The sequence below is a fragment of the Sciurus carolinensis genome, chromosome 15 (assembly GCF_902686445.1).
Source record: "Sciurus carolinensis chromosome 15, mSciCar1.2, whole genome shotgun sequence".
Lineage (NCBI taxonomy): Eukaryota > Metazoa > Chordata > Mammalia > Rodentia > Sciuridae > Sciurus > Sciurus carolinensis.
The window spans coordinates 50,233,099-50,247,490 of NC_062227.1; the positions used below are offsets into that span (position 1 = coordinate 50,233,099).

The 14,392-nt window shown below is 39.4% G+C and overlaps 1 pseudogene; it reads left to right on the forward strand.

The window, feature by feature from the left end:
• Positions 1-13,249: 13,249 nt before the first annotated feature.
• On the forward strand, positions 13,250-13,918 carry LOC124965376 (mediator of RNA polymerase II transcription subunit 8-like; annotated as a pseudogene).
• The last annotated feature ends 474 nt before the right edge of the window (positions 13,919-14,392 follow it).

Genomic DNA, 14,392 nt, shown 5'->3' on the forward strand with positions numbered 1-14,392 from the left:
AATGCCAGGTCCACTCCTGATTACTCCTGAAAACTAAAGGAGTGGCAGAATAAAGTGGAAAAGGATAATAAATAATATGTGCATAATATTTTAGGGCACAGGATGACCAAGTCAGAGTGAATGTCCAATAGTCTAAAGTTCAGGCTTAGAGGTAGAAAGGATGGTGCTCCTCTAACTGAATGATTCCCCAAAACAGTCAATAAGAAGAAGCTGTCACTTTCAGGAAATACTTCTTTGGGGTCCTTTAAAGCTAGTCACTGGGTATTTGTGGAGTTAGTGCTTAAGCCTTGGTCACTTGTCCACCCACCTTTACTTCATTTGATCAATGGCCTGATTAGCCCATGCCTGAGTCAATATCCATGGAAATCAGTCTGTTGTATTCTCTTTGTGGTTTTGACTCTGACTTATTCATTGCCATTTAAAAATGCAAAGAAGTGGCTCCTGTAGCGCAGAGTTCTCAGGCATTGCAGATGCTCTTGTCTTCTCAGCTAGACGGCCAATTCTGATGAAAGACACTGTGCTGTTGGTTCTGTCTTAAGAAGAAGGAAAAAGTGAAACAAGAGTATCTACCAACATACCTTCACTGTTTCCTTCCTTCTGTAACCAATTTCTATAACTTCTAATCATCATGACTTTGGATAATTGCTATTGGAATTCATAACAGGAGTAGGAAGGAAAGTGGGAAAGATGGGTTACTTGATTTGCTTTCAGTCAAATCAGTACAAACCCTGACTCTCTATACCTTAAGAAATTAAGGTGAGAGTGAGATTGAGATAAATTAGGTATGGTATTCTGGGTTTTCACAAGTATGGGAAGCCTCCTTCTCTCTTTGTTCTTAGTTAGCTGAAGATAATTCACAGACTTGGTGGTTGAGGAGTTGAAGAGAACTACTTGACGATGTGATGTTTTATCACTGCTAGAGCTAGTAATGAGCCTCTTATGCTAGACAGCTCAGGTGGTAGAGGACTTGCCTCTGGCACCCCTGAAGCCCTGGGTTCAATCCCCAGTACCACAAAAACAAAAGACAAATACTTCAGCCTTCATTGGATGATACAGTCTCTTTGACGGAGGTACTGCATTAGACACGTGACTCCCAAACTCTCCTCTAAGATTTTCGTTTTTAGTGTGTGTGTGTGTATGTGTGTGTGTGTGTACTAAGTACTTTAACTTATTCCTTTCCAAAGAATTCTGTTTTCATTTCCTGAAGTAGATCTACAATTCCATATAGATTTCGAGATCAGGACATGCATTACCTTCCAAGCCACTTCCAATCACTGTCAATACACATGGAGTGCAACCAGATTGGCTTTTTTTCTTTCTTTTTTTTTTTTTTTTAGATGCAGAAGTTGCCTGGTTGTTTATTACAAAAACAATTCCTTCTCACAACCAAATAGTTACACCAATGTGAATTTTCTCGGGTTCATATTAGTTAGGTAAAATTTTACCATTTAAGGAAAGCTGGGTGAAGAGAACACAAAATTTTCCTGTTATTTTATCAGTTTCCTGTGAAACTATGATTATTTCAAAATAAAGTGTTTTGTGTTTGTGTGTGTGTGTGTGTGTGTGTGTGTGTGTATGTGTGGTAATGACATTTTTGAACCCTGGGCCTCATGCATGCTAGGCAACTGCTCTACCACCGAGCAACATCCCCAGCCCTTTTTATTTTGAGACTGTTACTAAACTTCCCAGGCTGTTTTCAAACATATGATCCTCTGGGTTCAGCCTCCTGAGTAGCTGTTATTATAGGTTTGCACCACCACCACCCTGCTCAAAATATTTTAAAAATCAAAACAAAAATGTTCCTTCTAAAAATGACTACGGGGCAACACACACACACACACACACACACACACGGTTAGCACTTAGATAAGTCACACCTTTTAAGTACATGGTAGGCACTTAGCTAAGTCACACCTTTTAAGCTAAAATATAAGGGGAATGAGTGTACCTCTGTAACTTTGGTGATTTGTGGCTAGTTAATAAACCAAGATATATGAAACGGAAAATAAACAGATAGACAAATAAATAGATAAATAAATAAATAAGAAAATGTGGCAGCTCAGTCAGTTACAGGTGAGGACTGAAGTACTTGCTGTCTTTCAACTATTCAGAATGTCAGTAGGAGCTACTGTCTCCTAGAAGCAAGGCCTCCCCAACCAGTTATTGCGTTATTTTTCTAAAACATATAGATTCACAAGGAAAAATCTAGTATGTCATCCTTTATCAGTTTATACCATTACTGTTTCTATTGCTTCTAAGCACTTCTTTGCACATTAAAATAAAGCACACATTAAATGAGATAACATAGGTAAATCAGAGAAGTTCCTGGAATGTGGTAAGTACCATTAAGTGTTAGCCATGAATATTGTTGTTACTATATTCTGCTGGGTACTTCATGAATCCTTATGAAATACTCTCCTCAAGAAACTTCAATTTTCCTTCTCTGTTCTTCTAGAAAAATCTCTCAACTCCATTCAAGTCAACAAATACTTTGTGAGAGTCTCTTTTGTTTAAGGAGGAAGGATTGAAAGCATTGAACATGAACGGTTATGAGCTGTTGCAGTCAAGGAAGTTTCTAGCAAAGTTACACAGGAGGTAAATGCTATCCAGATTTTAGGTATGTTATCAGCTGGGAACCCATCTTGAGCTATTTATTTTTTACAGAACACAAACACCCTCTCTTATTTATACATGTGGAATAAGTAAATGGCATCTGCCTAGAGAATCCAGGGCACTCTGAACAGGGAAACCAACATTGAACTCTAGCACCTCCGAAACAAAAAAGAGATGAGTGTTGGTGTTGAGCACTTATAGAGCATATAATGAAAGAGCCAAACCCCCTTAAGCCTTATTTGCCTGAAGGCAACTGTGAACATTTTTACACATGCAATTGATATTTCCTGCCTATAAAATAAGGACCTCAATAAAATAAAATTATGTCCCTCATAATTTTCCATGGGACAGGGGCACAGAGAAGAGTTAGCAGAATTTGAACATTAAAAATTTCAGACTGGATTTTAACAGAAAAATAAATATGTTCATTGTAAGGAGTTAAGGCTTCTCACTAATTCCTTTCTGTAGAGGTACCTAGAAATACTGTCAGAACCATATAACATCCCATGTATAGATCATGCTATTTTCTCTGCTTGACCTAAATGAATAGTGCATTAACAGAGCTCACATTTCATGGTGCATATTCTGCCAGTCTCAGACTAATGTATGTGGATTCTTAAGAAGTCCCTAGTTGAAGATCTTTCCAAAGGGGAAGGAGTTATCTGAGATAGCAAGATGCTTCCTTGTGACTGGGGCCTGGCATCTGAGTGGATAAAACCAGATAAGATGTACCTACTACAGAAGGTTCCTTAACAGTACAAAGAAGAGACTTCCACATAAGCCTGTATTTCCTACATGAGACATTATTTGTCACTATTACCTTCTACCTTCCTTGTCAATTTTATACAAACAAACTGAGTTCTCCCCTTCTATGACTTAGGTCAAAGATTCCCAGGTTTGAACGATCCTTTTGTACTCTTTCTTTGCTGGTTGAAATTGTATCTTCCCATTCGTGTCCAGTTCCTACCTTGGTATCACATCTTCCTTGATCTCCCCAACCCAAAGGGTCAATCCTTCCCTTTACAGTTGAGAGGCAGTTATTAAAAGGCCCCTGTTGGTGAAAGTAATGGATAGAAATGTGTTAAGTGGATCAAGACCCCACTCTTCAGCAGTTTCTGCATTTGGCTTTCACATTTCTGCCATTGACCACAAAATCCCTAGATGGTTATACAACTTGTGACCAGTAACTCCACTGGATCCTGAAGGTATATACTGGAACCCTGAGCCAGTCCCTGAAGCAAAGCTGCACGTGATGAACACACTGATTAAACAGGGGTGCATGAACACCAGGTGTCCCAATGTAGCTGGCCTCAAAGACCTGTTGTTTTTAAAAATCTCTAGCCTATGGGCTACTCATTCCCTCTAACATTATTAAATAAACCCCTAAACAATAGATACCCAGAGGCAAGCATTCTTGGGAACCCTCCCTCTGTAAGAATTTTGCTTTCCTTCTATCAGTTTAATAAATTCTGTTACTTTGCTCAGTCTTTGTAACTGTAGATCTCATTCTTCAAATGTATAAGACAAAGAACCCAAAAGATTCTCCTGTCTCATTGGTTTATCTTTTTTTCACCAAACTTTGTATAATGTATTTATTAAAAGAATTTTATAATTCATAATGGCAACTACATTATGTTCATTTTCTTTGCATAAATGTGTACTCATTTTTCTAAGAAGATGTTAAGATCTTTGGGAGCAAGAACTATTATTTATGATTTTTTGCAACAATCCAACTGATAACAGTTATTCTTATTACCTTAATTTGTTGATATATCTACTGAAGTACTTGAGCCAAAATAAAGTAGCCTAAAGCAAGCCACCCTACCACAAAGGTAGTAAACCTTACATGTTCATAAAAGAAACATTTCCTTGGACCCAAACATCCAAGGGCAAGGTCAATGATGATGTTCCAGGTGGACATATTGTGGTACTGGCCTGGTCTATAGCCCTGAGTAAGGAGAAATTCAGCCCCATCTCTACAAATGGACTAACCTGAAGCAGGCATATTTCATATCAAGTGATTCATCACTATTCACCAAAGCCTTAAGTTATGGAAAGTTGGTTGCCCTTGGGTGAGAATGAGACTATAGAGCAGCCAGTGTCTGAGCTTACCAGTCACCAATGGAAGAATCCCAGAAATGAGGTTTAGAGTTTCCTTTTCAGAAGCTGTTGAGGTAAAAATCAGACAGTTAACAAGGAGAGCTAAAACTGAAAGTTTGCCTAGAGAGAATATATAAAGTAAAATAGGAGCCACATAAAGTTGTGAGCAAGCAGAAGTTATAAAGAAACAGAAACTGAGAAAGCAGATGTTATAAAGGAGAGATCAGTCAATAGTAACAGAGGAACAGAGCTATCATACAAGAAGGACCTACATCACATTAAGGGCAAAGTGATAACGTGGCAAGCTGAAAACTACTAGCAAATTCTGTGACTATCTGCAAGCTTCAAACTCAGAGACGTGCTGCCCAGCATGTATCTTACTGGTTGTATGTGAAATCACCTAACCCTTTTAGCCCCAAAAGAATCCTTAAAATGGCAAACCTTCCTATATCACTTGTGAAAGAGGGTGTCATTTTTTATCCTCTTGAATCAGATTCCTGCAAAACACACACACACACACACACACACACAGCTGTTAAACATTATCTTTAGTGTCCCCACACGTCTGTTTCTTTTCCTTTGTACCCTTTCTTCTATGGCTATTGTTTCCTATACGGCTATGTATTTAAGAAATTTCCCACAGAAAAAATTCTGAAACTCCTTATGCTGAAGTATAAATGACTTAAAAACAGCTTCAATCATCGGAATTTTAACAAAGCACTACAAGATAAAAGTGTTAACAGTAGAGTGGCAGGTTCACCCAAGTTGTCCTGTTGGGTTGACAATGAGATAAACATTCCTGCACCAAAGGTTTAGTAGAGAGTGCTCTTGGGAGCAGCACTTATGCAAGAGATGGGAAGAAAGCAGGTTCAGGCAGAGGGAGAAACTGAGCCTTCATGAAATCTCAACGCAAGCCTCAACCCATCCTCTGGGAGTTCTGAAAATGGAATGGCCCTCCAGGGTTGATGTGAGGGCCATTTTTTACATCCCCCAGTCAGGATGCAAGACTCCTGAGGAGGAGCGTGAAGGCATCTCCGAAGAAGGGACTAATGACTGAATACTCTCTTCCAGCAGCACTCTCACCAGGTGGGGTAAGCATTCCTTCCTTGTGGAAGGGAGATCTGAGCATGATGACACCCTCCACACTCAGGAAATGAGCAAGTTATGTCTCAGGGCAGGTAGGAAGGGCCTCTATGGGGAGAACTAAGAGATGCCCCTAGCTCAGAGGACCTAGACATAAGCAGAGAAAAGGCGTTAGGGCCATTGCAGTACTTGAGAAGTTCTGGATCTTCAGCAGGACCTTGGCTTTAATTTCATGAACTTTATCAGCAGGACGTGTTTTTATTTTCCTTCAAAAGTTGTTATTTGTTATTAGCAAATGATTTATAAAACTAATCTTTCTTGAAGGAAACCAAAAGAAGGACTCCTTAATTTCAGGAATGAAATTTTTTTTTATTTCTCCTTTGATGTCTAGATTTAGCTTGTCTTTTCTGACCTTGTTAGGCAAATTCTACCACTGTGCAGCGGAGGTTAAGAGACGGAGGGCCTGGCCTTCTCCAATCAGCATTTGCTCACCCCACAAAACTTATCTGGTGCTTCCAAGGAACAAATGGCTTTTGCTGGGCTCTTCAATAATATGATTTGCATGCTTGAAATGAGATCGCCAAAGTAATTGTAGAATATTGCTTGCCATTACCGTCATTAAAAACAGGCAGATGTAGGAGCACTCCCAGGGAAAATCTTCCTGCTGGGTTTTCATGGAGATAAGTGCACAAAATCCACTTTTGAAAAGATGTTGAATGGAATGAATTTGCCATTCACTGGCTGTCTGATGATGATTTGCTTGTTAATTGGAAGTTTAGGCTTTAGAGAAGCCTTAACAAATTTGATTGCTAAATTCAGGAGGTTTACTCCCTCTTTGCAAGCCATATTCAGAGGCATAAATCCTACTTTGTGCACGTATGTCTATGTACTCATTTAGAACCTCTGCGAAAAGAAACCAATCCCTAACCCTTTTGTCAGTGTCACTTTCTGAAGTGACTTTACCGACAAACAAGGACAAAGCATTCTCTAGGGCCCGAGTATTTGCTGGGAGGCAAGGGGACAGAGTCATGAGCTAGGCTGAGATAAAGGTCATCTCAACACATGCATCTGATGATTGTCCCACACTCCACTGCTAACAACGGCTTGGTTGGACCCCACTTGTGGGCACCACTTCATTTCCAATGCAAATCAGTTTCATGCTAATAAACTCAAGAAAAACTTAAAAACAAAACCAATCGAATAACAACAGTCACAACAACAAAAACCCAGAGCATTCGTTTGGAAATCCTGCTGTTTTTCTTCTCTGTTCAGACAGTGCTGAGTATCCTCTGATCTAAGCTGTGCCAACTAGCTGTCAAGGTTAGCAGCCTCCCGAGAAGGGTCTCACTTTATTTTTAATGACCACATTTGCAAATCTACAAAATGACTTTATTCATCCCTGTCATTATCTATCCTGATTTCTTTCCTCTAGCCAGCCAAGGAGAATGACAACTGCCATGTGGAGCTACTTGAGTGGTTATGTAAACAATACAGACAAGAGCTCCTATAGGGTGTCATGTAGCATTTTGCAGTTCTAAGAGTTCAAGGAAAGAGTGGCTAGGCAACCCTTTCTTCTGCACTATTGAAGGGATTTCATAGTGTGTGCATAGACTAATAGACTTGTGTTGAACATTATTTATATAGTAAATGGTATTGGCATGGAATTATACATGATATAAATATATACTGAGATAAATTTCAAGAAGAGTCTTACAAATAGCAACAATGCTTTAAAGGTTAGTAAATTGAAAGGGACTCATGCATGGCTCTGAGTCTTCTGAGTCTCTGTCATCTCAAACATCTCACACATCCAGGCATCCCGAAGCTGCAAAATCCAGGAGGATTAAAGGTCACCCTTCCAGGATTTTAAAACACCAGCCTCAGACCCATCTTCAGCTTCTTAGATATCACTGAGATTTCATTCATTGATTTTAAAGACTTTGTTAAGTGGCTTCTATGTGCCAAGCTCTTTTTATTTGCTGGACACATAACGGTGAGGATGGCCTCTTGTTTCTTGGAAGTGGCAGCTGAACAACTACAAGAGCACCCACCTGGTCTGAAAGGTCTAGGTGAAGTATCCTGGAGAATGTGTCCATTAATTGGGTAACTTAAGGAATTACAAGATGTGAATTGAGGAGGAGAGGGGAAAGATGATTTTGGAAGAGAAACAGTACGTACAGATGCTCGTAAGCAAGAGAGGCTTAGCACATTCAAGGTGGGTGATATTTAGCAGAGCTGCTACATGGCATGAACTTGGAGAAATGGCAGTGCTGACCATGAGGGCAAAGCTGGGTTTGGGTAGGTAACAGACTGGTTCATGAAGGATGTTTCATCACTGGCTCTTGGTACAGTGATTCCTCAATAATAATATGTGCTGAATTAATGCATGCACAGATGAATGAAACATCAGGACATATACAAATTCCTGGCAATGTTATGTGAACCAGAAAGGAAGGTGTGCTTCGCTTAAAGTTTAAGATTACAAATTTCCCTGTGTACTATTCCCATAACCCTAAAAAAGACCAAATCAAAACCTGTGAGGCAAAACTTGTATTTACACTAGAGATCTCAGTGGAAATCAGACGTCAAACTGCACAATGAAGCTTTGCGGAGACCACAGAGATAACGCCGTAGGGAAAGGCGTTCTCAGTCTTTGCCTCTCACTTGCCTTTTGCACATTCTGGAATTCAACTCTGCCCAGTGACAATCAGGATACTTGCTCAGGGATGAGCAAACACATCATTTCTGGTTACTATGTGGGAAGCTATAAGAGATAAACACTGTATCTAATTATCTGGAGGAATTAAGTGACTTTTTAAAAATAATTTTAAAAGGAAAATGCCATCCTCCCAAGAGATTTGGGGTGGGGAAAGACATCAGAGAGGAGGAAGATAAGAGAGAAAGGAAAAGATTTATTTTCTTCTTCAAGCTACTTCTCTTTGTACCCTTTAACCGACCCTTTCTCACTCTCCAGCTGTCTGAATCACGCTAGTCTTAATACAAGGAATAGAATCACCTCTGAAGTCCCAGGCACACCCCAGAGGCACAAGAATGCATCCTGTCACATATGCACGCTGCTGCCTGACTTGGGTATGAAATGATAAATCATTGATGTGGTCTGATATGAAAATAATGCTAACGAGACCTGTGGCTAGCAAAGCAGTGACTCCAGGGGAGTAGGGTTCAGGGGACAAGTCTCATGCCACTTGAAAGCAAAGCCAGCCTCTGTCCCATTAAAATAATTGAGTTTGGGCACAATATTTAATGTATTTTGAATTTCAAAGTGTGGAAAAGAAACTACATGAGATTTTTATGCTTATCAAAGAGAAGCATACACAGCCTTACAAAGACTAGGAAACCACACACAAACCATACAACAGAGCCTGGGATGTTCTATGGAAGATTTTTTTCCCATATTCCATGGAAGTTTTTAAATAGACATCAATGGCTTTTCATGGAAGATTTTTTTCCCATATTCCATGGAAGTTTTAAAATAGATATCAATGGTTTCCCACACAACACGTGCACATACACACACACACACACACACACACACACACACACTGCACAATAACACCACTTACTTAGGTATTGTTTGCTCCATACAATGCTAGGAAAAATTCTTCCACTTCTTTTAATTCTATATGAGGTAGCTGTTCTGTATCCTATGTATCTATAGTAAAACAGAGCGTGTTTTAGTTCACCATGCTTGAAGGGAATTAAATAGAGCAAGCAGAGCTAGCAAAGAGTTACAAAGTTTTATCCAAGGTCAGCTTTGCCTGTTAGTGGCAGAAGTGGAAATAAAAACCAGGACTCCCCTTCTTCTTCCTGTCCTGTGCCCATTGGACCAAACTGCTCTCAATCAATAGGCAGCCAGTTATGACGGATTCACATTCTACCCAGTGTCAATAAAAACAAAAATCAAGTTTTAATCAAAACACATAACCAAGATCTACATTTCTCTTGGTCTCAATAAATCTTCCCCAAAGGAAGCGGGCTAAAATTCTTTACATTTAAAAAATGAGCTCCGCTGGGACTCCAAATTCCAGTTCGATTTTTGAGCTGAGGCATTTTTTTTCTTTATCATGCACTTGGTGCTGTAGTGTGATAAGAGCCCCATGCAGACCATAAAACTAATTTATCATCTGTAAGGTGTACAAAGAAAATGGTAGCTGCCTACTTGTCTGCTTGACATATGAGGTCATTTTTGCCGCTAGCTTTCTAATACTGAGCAATTTTATCAGCTATTTATATACATTAATTGTGGGTACCCATATGCTCAATGTTGTATTTAATAATGCATTGCATTGAATATGCATTCCTTAAGTTTTAGCATGCAGTGAGCATCTTGCATTTAACTATTTGGTTTGCCTATTAAAGGCCATTATTCAGCTATGCCATGTTACCTTCTCTTTCAACTGAATTTATGTTTCTTTAAATCTGGTTCACCCTACTGAAACCCATTGAAGTGGACAAGGCCACCTCACATGTCCCAAGGGCTCCAAGCAAAAGCAAGCAGAGGAAGTGCCATGGTCCACTTAATAATACTCAAGCAAAAGGATTATTTGATGAATCCCTTTCCCCAAAGGACAGCAGCATATTCACGCTTCGCAGTGTAAATATAAATACAGTTCTCAGGCAACAGAGACACGGATTCGAGATAAAGTGTGAAAACTACCGCAGCAAACAGCCATGCCACAGTGATTTCTTAACTAGCAAGGGGAATCAGTTCAAACATTCAAAGCAATCCCAACCCCCTACTCCTCAAACCTTCCTTAGTTTTGTTCCCCAGAAAAGAAAACCAAGTGTGGTTCTGCAAGATCCTGGGCTGACTGGTTACTCTAGCCTTCTCTCCTTGCTTTGAATACCCACTTCCTGATAAGGAGAAAAAAAGAGCCCAGACCATCATCCACCTCAGGAGACATCCCCGCACAAGCTCACATGTCACAAGTGTTAACATTTGCATCATAAAATTAACTGCTGTAAGACCAGATTTTAAATGGTCCTTATCAAAGACAATTTCTATGAGTATAATCATCTATAAAGTATTATCCCTTAAATTTCTTGGCTCAGAATAAATTTTCAGAAGTGCTTTTGTTACCCAGCAGAACAAAGAAAAGGTATAGTTTTGATCCTGGGAGGAGCAGGATGGGGAACAAGGAAGACAGGCCCAGGTAAAATGTAGCTGATATGAAGCAATATGGGCAATGCCAGCCTAGGGACCCAGCTGGTGAGCTAGGCAGATGACAAAGGGAAAGGAAGGTGCTGAGCTTGTCATCTGGGCAGAAAGATAATTGTGCTGCTTCTCTTACCCAAGTGTGTGATCTGTGTGGTTCTGTGTGGTTTGCATCACATAATCCAGCATTGAACTGCGTTCACAGGCCCTTCTAAAACTGGATAACAGAAAATGAATAACAATGTGGCCCCTCCCAAATCCATCCTTGAACTCTAGTTCAAGGTGTACTTCCTGACTATTTGGCTGATGCATCTGTTATGTGAATGGAAGAATCCACACATAAATTATGAAAACCCTTTCTTCTTCTGTAGAACTCTGTTCCTACAGCTTTCATGCAAGGTAAACAAAATATGAAGAGCAGACTAGGATGGAAACTTCTTTGGATCCTTCCAGTTATCAAGCCAGAAAGCAGGGCTGTCTAAGTTTGCTCTCAGCCTTCCAATACTAAAATTTTTGCTTAACTTAATAATTAGTTAAAGTTCTTTTGTCTAAATCCTGGGGCTTAAATCAAAAAGGCCTGTGTCAAAAAATAATCTTTGTGATTGTACCTCATTCTTTCATTCTCCTCTATTCCCATCCTGACTTTCATCACATAGGCTCTATCTGAAAATCTTCTTCCTCTTCAAGGAAACAGCCTGGAGTCTTCAGTTCAAGGCCAGCTCAGACATTTGTCCAACCCCATGAAGTGCTTGTTCTTCATCCTGGTCGAATTTCCCTGAAAATCCAGACTCACCTGGATTTGCACTTAGAAAACAGACATGACCCTCTTTATAAATATTGTCTAGAACTGAGACTTCATCTTGTTCTATCAGGAAGTCTTATCTTTCAATCCAAAATGCTTCAGGTCTAGAACATTTGAGCAACTTTTCCCCACAATCATATATAGTTGGAAGATCCTATCTTAGCTACTTACTCAGTATGTTAAAATTATTGACAAATTTATCATTTTTTTTCTATTTTATAGGTGTACAACATATGTTTTTAAGACAAATGCTAAGCCATTCTGCAACCCTTGGTCAAAATCACATCAGGCAACAAGTAAATAGATACTCTAGCAAAATTTCTTACAATAATTTCAGGAGCTTCATCATTTAAAAAATTTAAGCATTAAAAAATTTTAAGAATTTTCTTAGCCCTAAACTAAACTTTCTTTTGTTTCAAGTTATATCTGCTTCCTTGGTTATTTACTTTGTGTTCTTTCACTTATTCCTATACCTTTGTGCAATTTTATACCTGCACTTTATTTTTCATACGTTTTTATAACTATGAAATGAAAAACTTGGTAATTAGGTTAATGAAATCATTGAGGTCAGGGGAGTGCAATGGATCACCCAGAGGCCTTTAAAAATGAGAAGAGAAAGAATTCCAGAACACAGTCAGAAAAACCCAAGAGGCTATCAGATGGAAAGAACTCAGGGGGCAGAGCTTCCGAGGAGCCGTAAGAAGAATATTCTATCACATGAGAAAAGGGTTTTGCTCTCCAATGCAGCTGATGGGTCAGGCAAAGTGTCCCCTAAATTTAGAAAGAAAAAGATCTTTGATGAGCTTTAGAAGATGAGCTGCAGAGTCAGTAGTGGCGATGACACCTGGATGACAAAGTATTAAGAAGAAAATGGGGAGATGGCCTTAGTGACTGAGGATGAAAACTCCCAAGACTATTGATTACAGTGGAATAAAAGAGGAACAGAGACTAGAGAAACAGTTTTAATAAGATTAGAAAATTTTTAAAAGATAAGGGAGAATATGGGATAGCAAGAAGCCCTGAATTGCCAAAACAATCTGAATACAAACAAGAACAAAGTTGCAAGTCTCTTACTTTCTGATTTCAAAACTTACTATTATGCTAACACTAATCTAAATAGTGTGGTACTCTAATAAAGATAGTCATGTAAGCCAACAGAAGAGAAGAATCCAGAATTAAATCCTTTCATATGTGGTCAAATAATTTGTGACAAAGTTGCCAAGAACATTCACTTGGAAAGAACAGTCTTTTTAGCAAATGGTGGCAGGATATGTTGGGTATTCACACACAATAGAATAAAGTTGGGCCCTATCTTATAACATCAACAGAAATTAATTCAAAACAGATTGAAGACCTAAAGGTAAAAGGTAAAACAGTAAAATGCATACAGGAAATCACAAGGAAAATTATTCCCAACACTGGAATTGGCAGTGATTTCTTAGGCATGACACCAAAATCACAGGTAAGATGTGGAAATGAGGTTGCTGCAGCCAGAGCCAGAGCAGTGCAGAGAGGAGAAGCAACTTGCAGCATCCTTAGATGCCCTGTCGAGGCAAGGGACCAGCCTGAGGAACACACTAGGGAGTTTTCATTTATAAATTAGAGAAAGAGTGTAGCTTCTGACCTAGTCCTCTGTCCAAGACAGAATTTCATTGTTCTTTGGACAGTTAAACACTCTGAACAAAATCCTGAAGCTTGAGAAGACTCCTTTGTTCCCCAACCAGGTCATTATTCCTCTGGTGTTGTCCCCAGACCAAAAGTAAGTTCTCATGCAGCAGAATGAAAGACAAGTGTCTGTTTTCAGCCATGAGACTGCTCCTGATCATCTGAAAACCAAATTGACCCTAAGGTTAAGAGCAGGAGAAGCAACTGGCAGTGGACATTGCCCAAATTGGTGTTGATGGAGCTCAGAAGCAGATTCAGAGCTTGAATAAAATATGCTCAAAACTTTGGAGAAAATCAGCAAAGATGAGTGAAAATCAGAGAATGGAGATCTCTGGTCAAACAAGCAGATCTTTAAACCTAAAGACACCAATGCCTTAGTGCCAGCTGCTGCTTTTGGGAAGGAGTTGTCTAATTGGAGACCATCAGGCAGCAGTGATCCTGGTTAGTCAGAAGCTGGGACAATCCTTGCAGGAGCATAAGAACCACAGCAAGTAGAGATGGCAAAAGCTATAAGCCAGCAGTGGCAATGCCCATGGGTATAAGTGACTCAAGCAGGTCAAACATGGAAAAGGCTAAGTAGAAGAAAAACCAACATTAAGTCAGCTTCAGTGCAGCCCTACCACTGCTGAGTGTGAACAGCAGCCTCTACTACCAGAGAGTCTTTGCAGAGATGAGCAACATACCACCTTTTGTTCAAGGCTCACCTAGATGGATACAATTGAAGAAAAAAAAAAAAAAGCCTGAGCTTTCAGCAGCAGATAAATCCTAGCTCTGCTTGTGACTTTATGACTTTAGGCAATAGACCCAAGTTTTCTTAGCTTGTTTGCTCATTTGTAAATGATGATAATACCTACCTCAAGGTTGTTATGAGGATTAAAATGAGAAAGTGAATGTACAACACTTAGCATGGTATAAGAAGTCATCGGTATTCAATAAATTATAGTTTCTAGAGC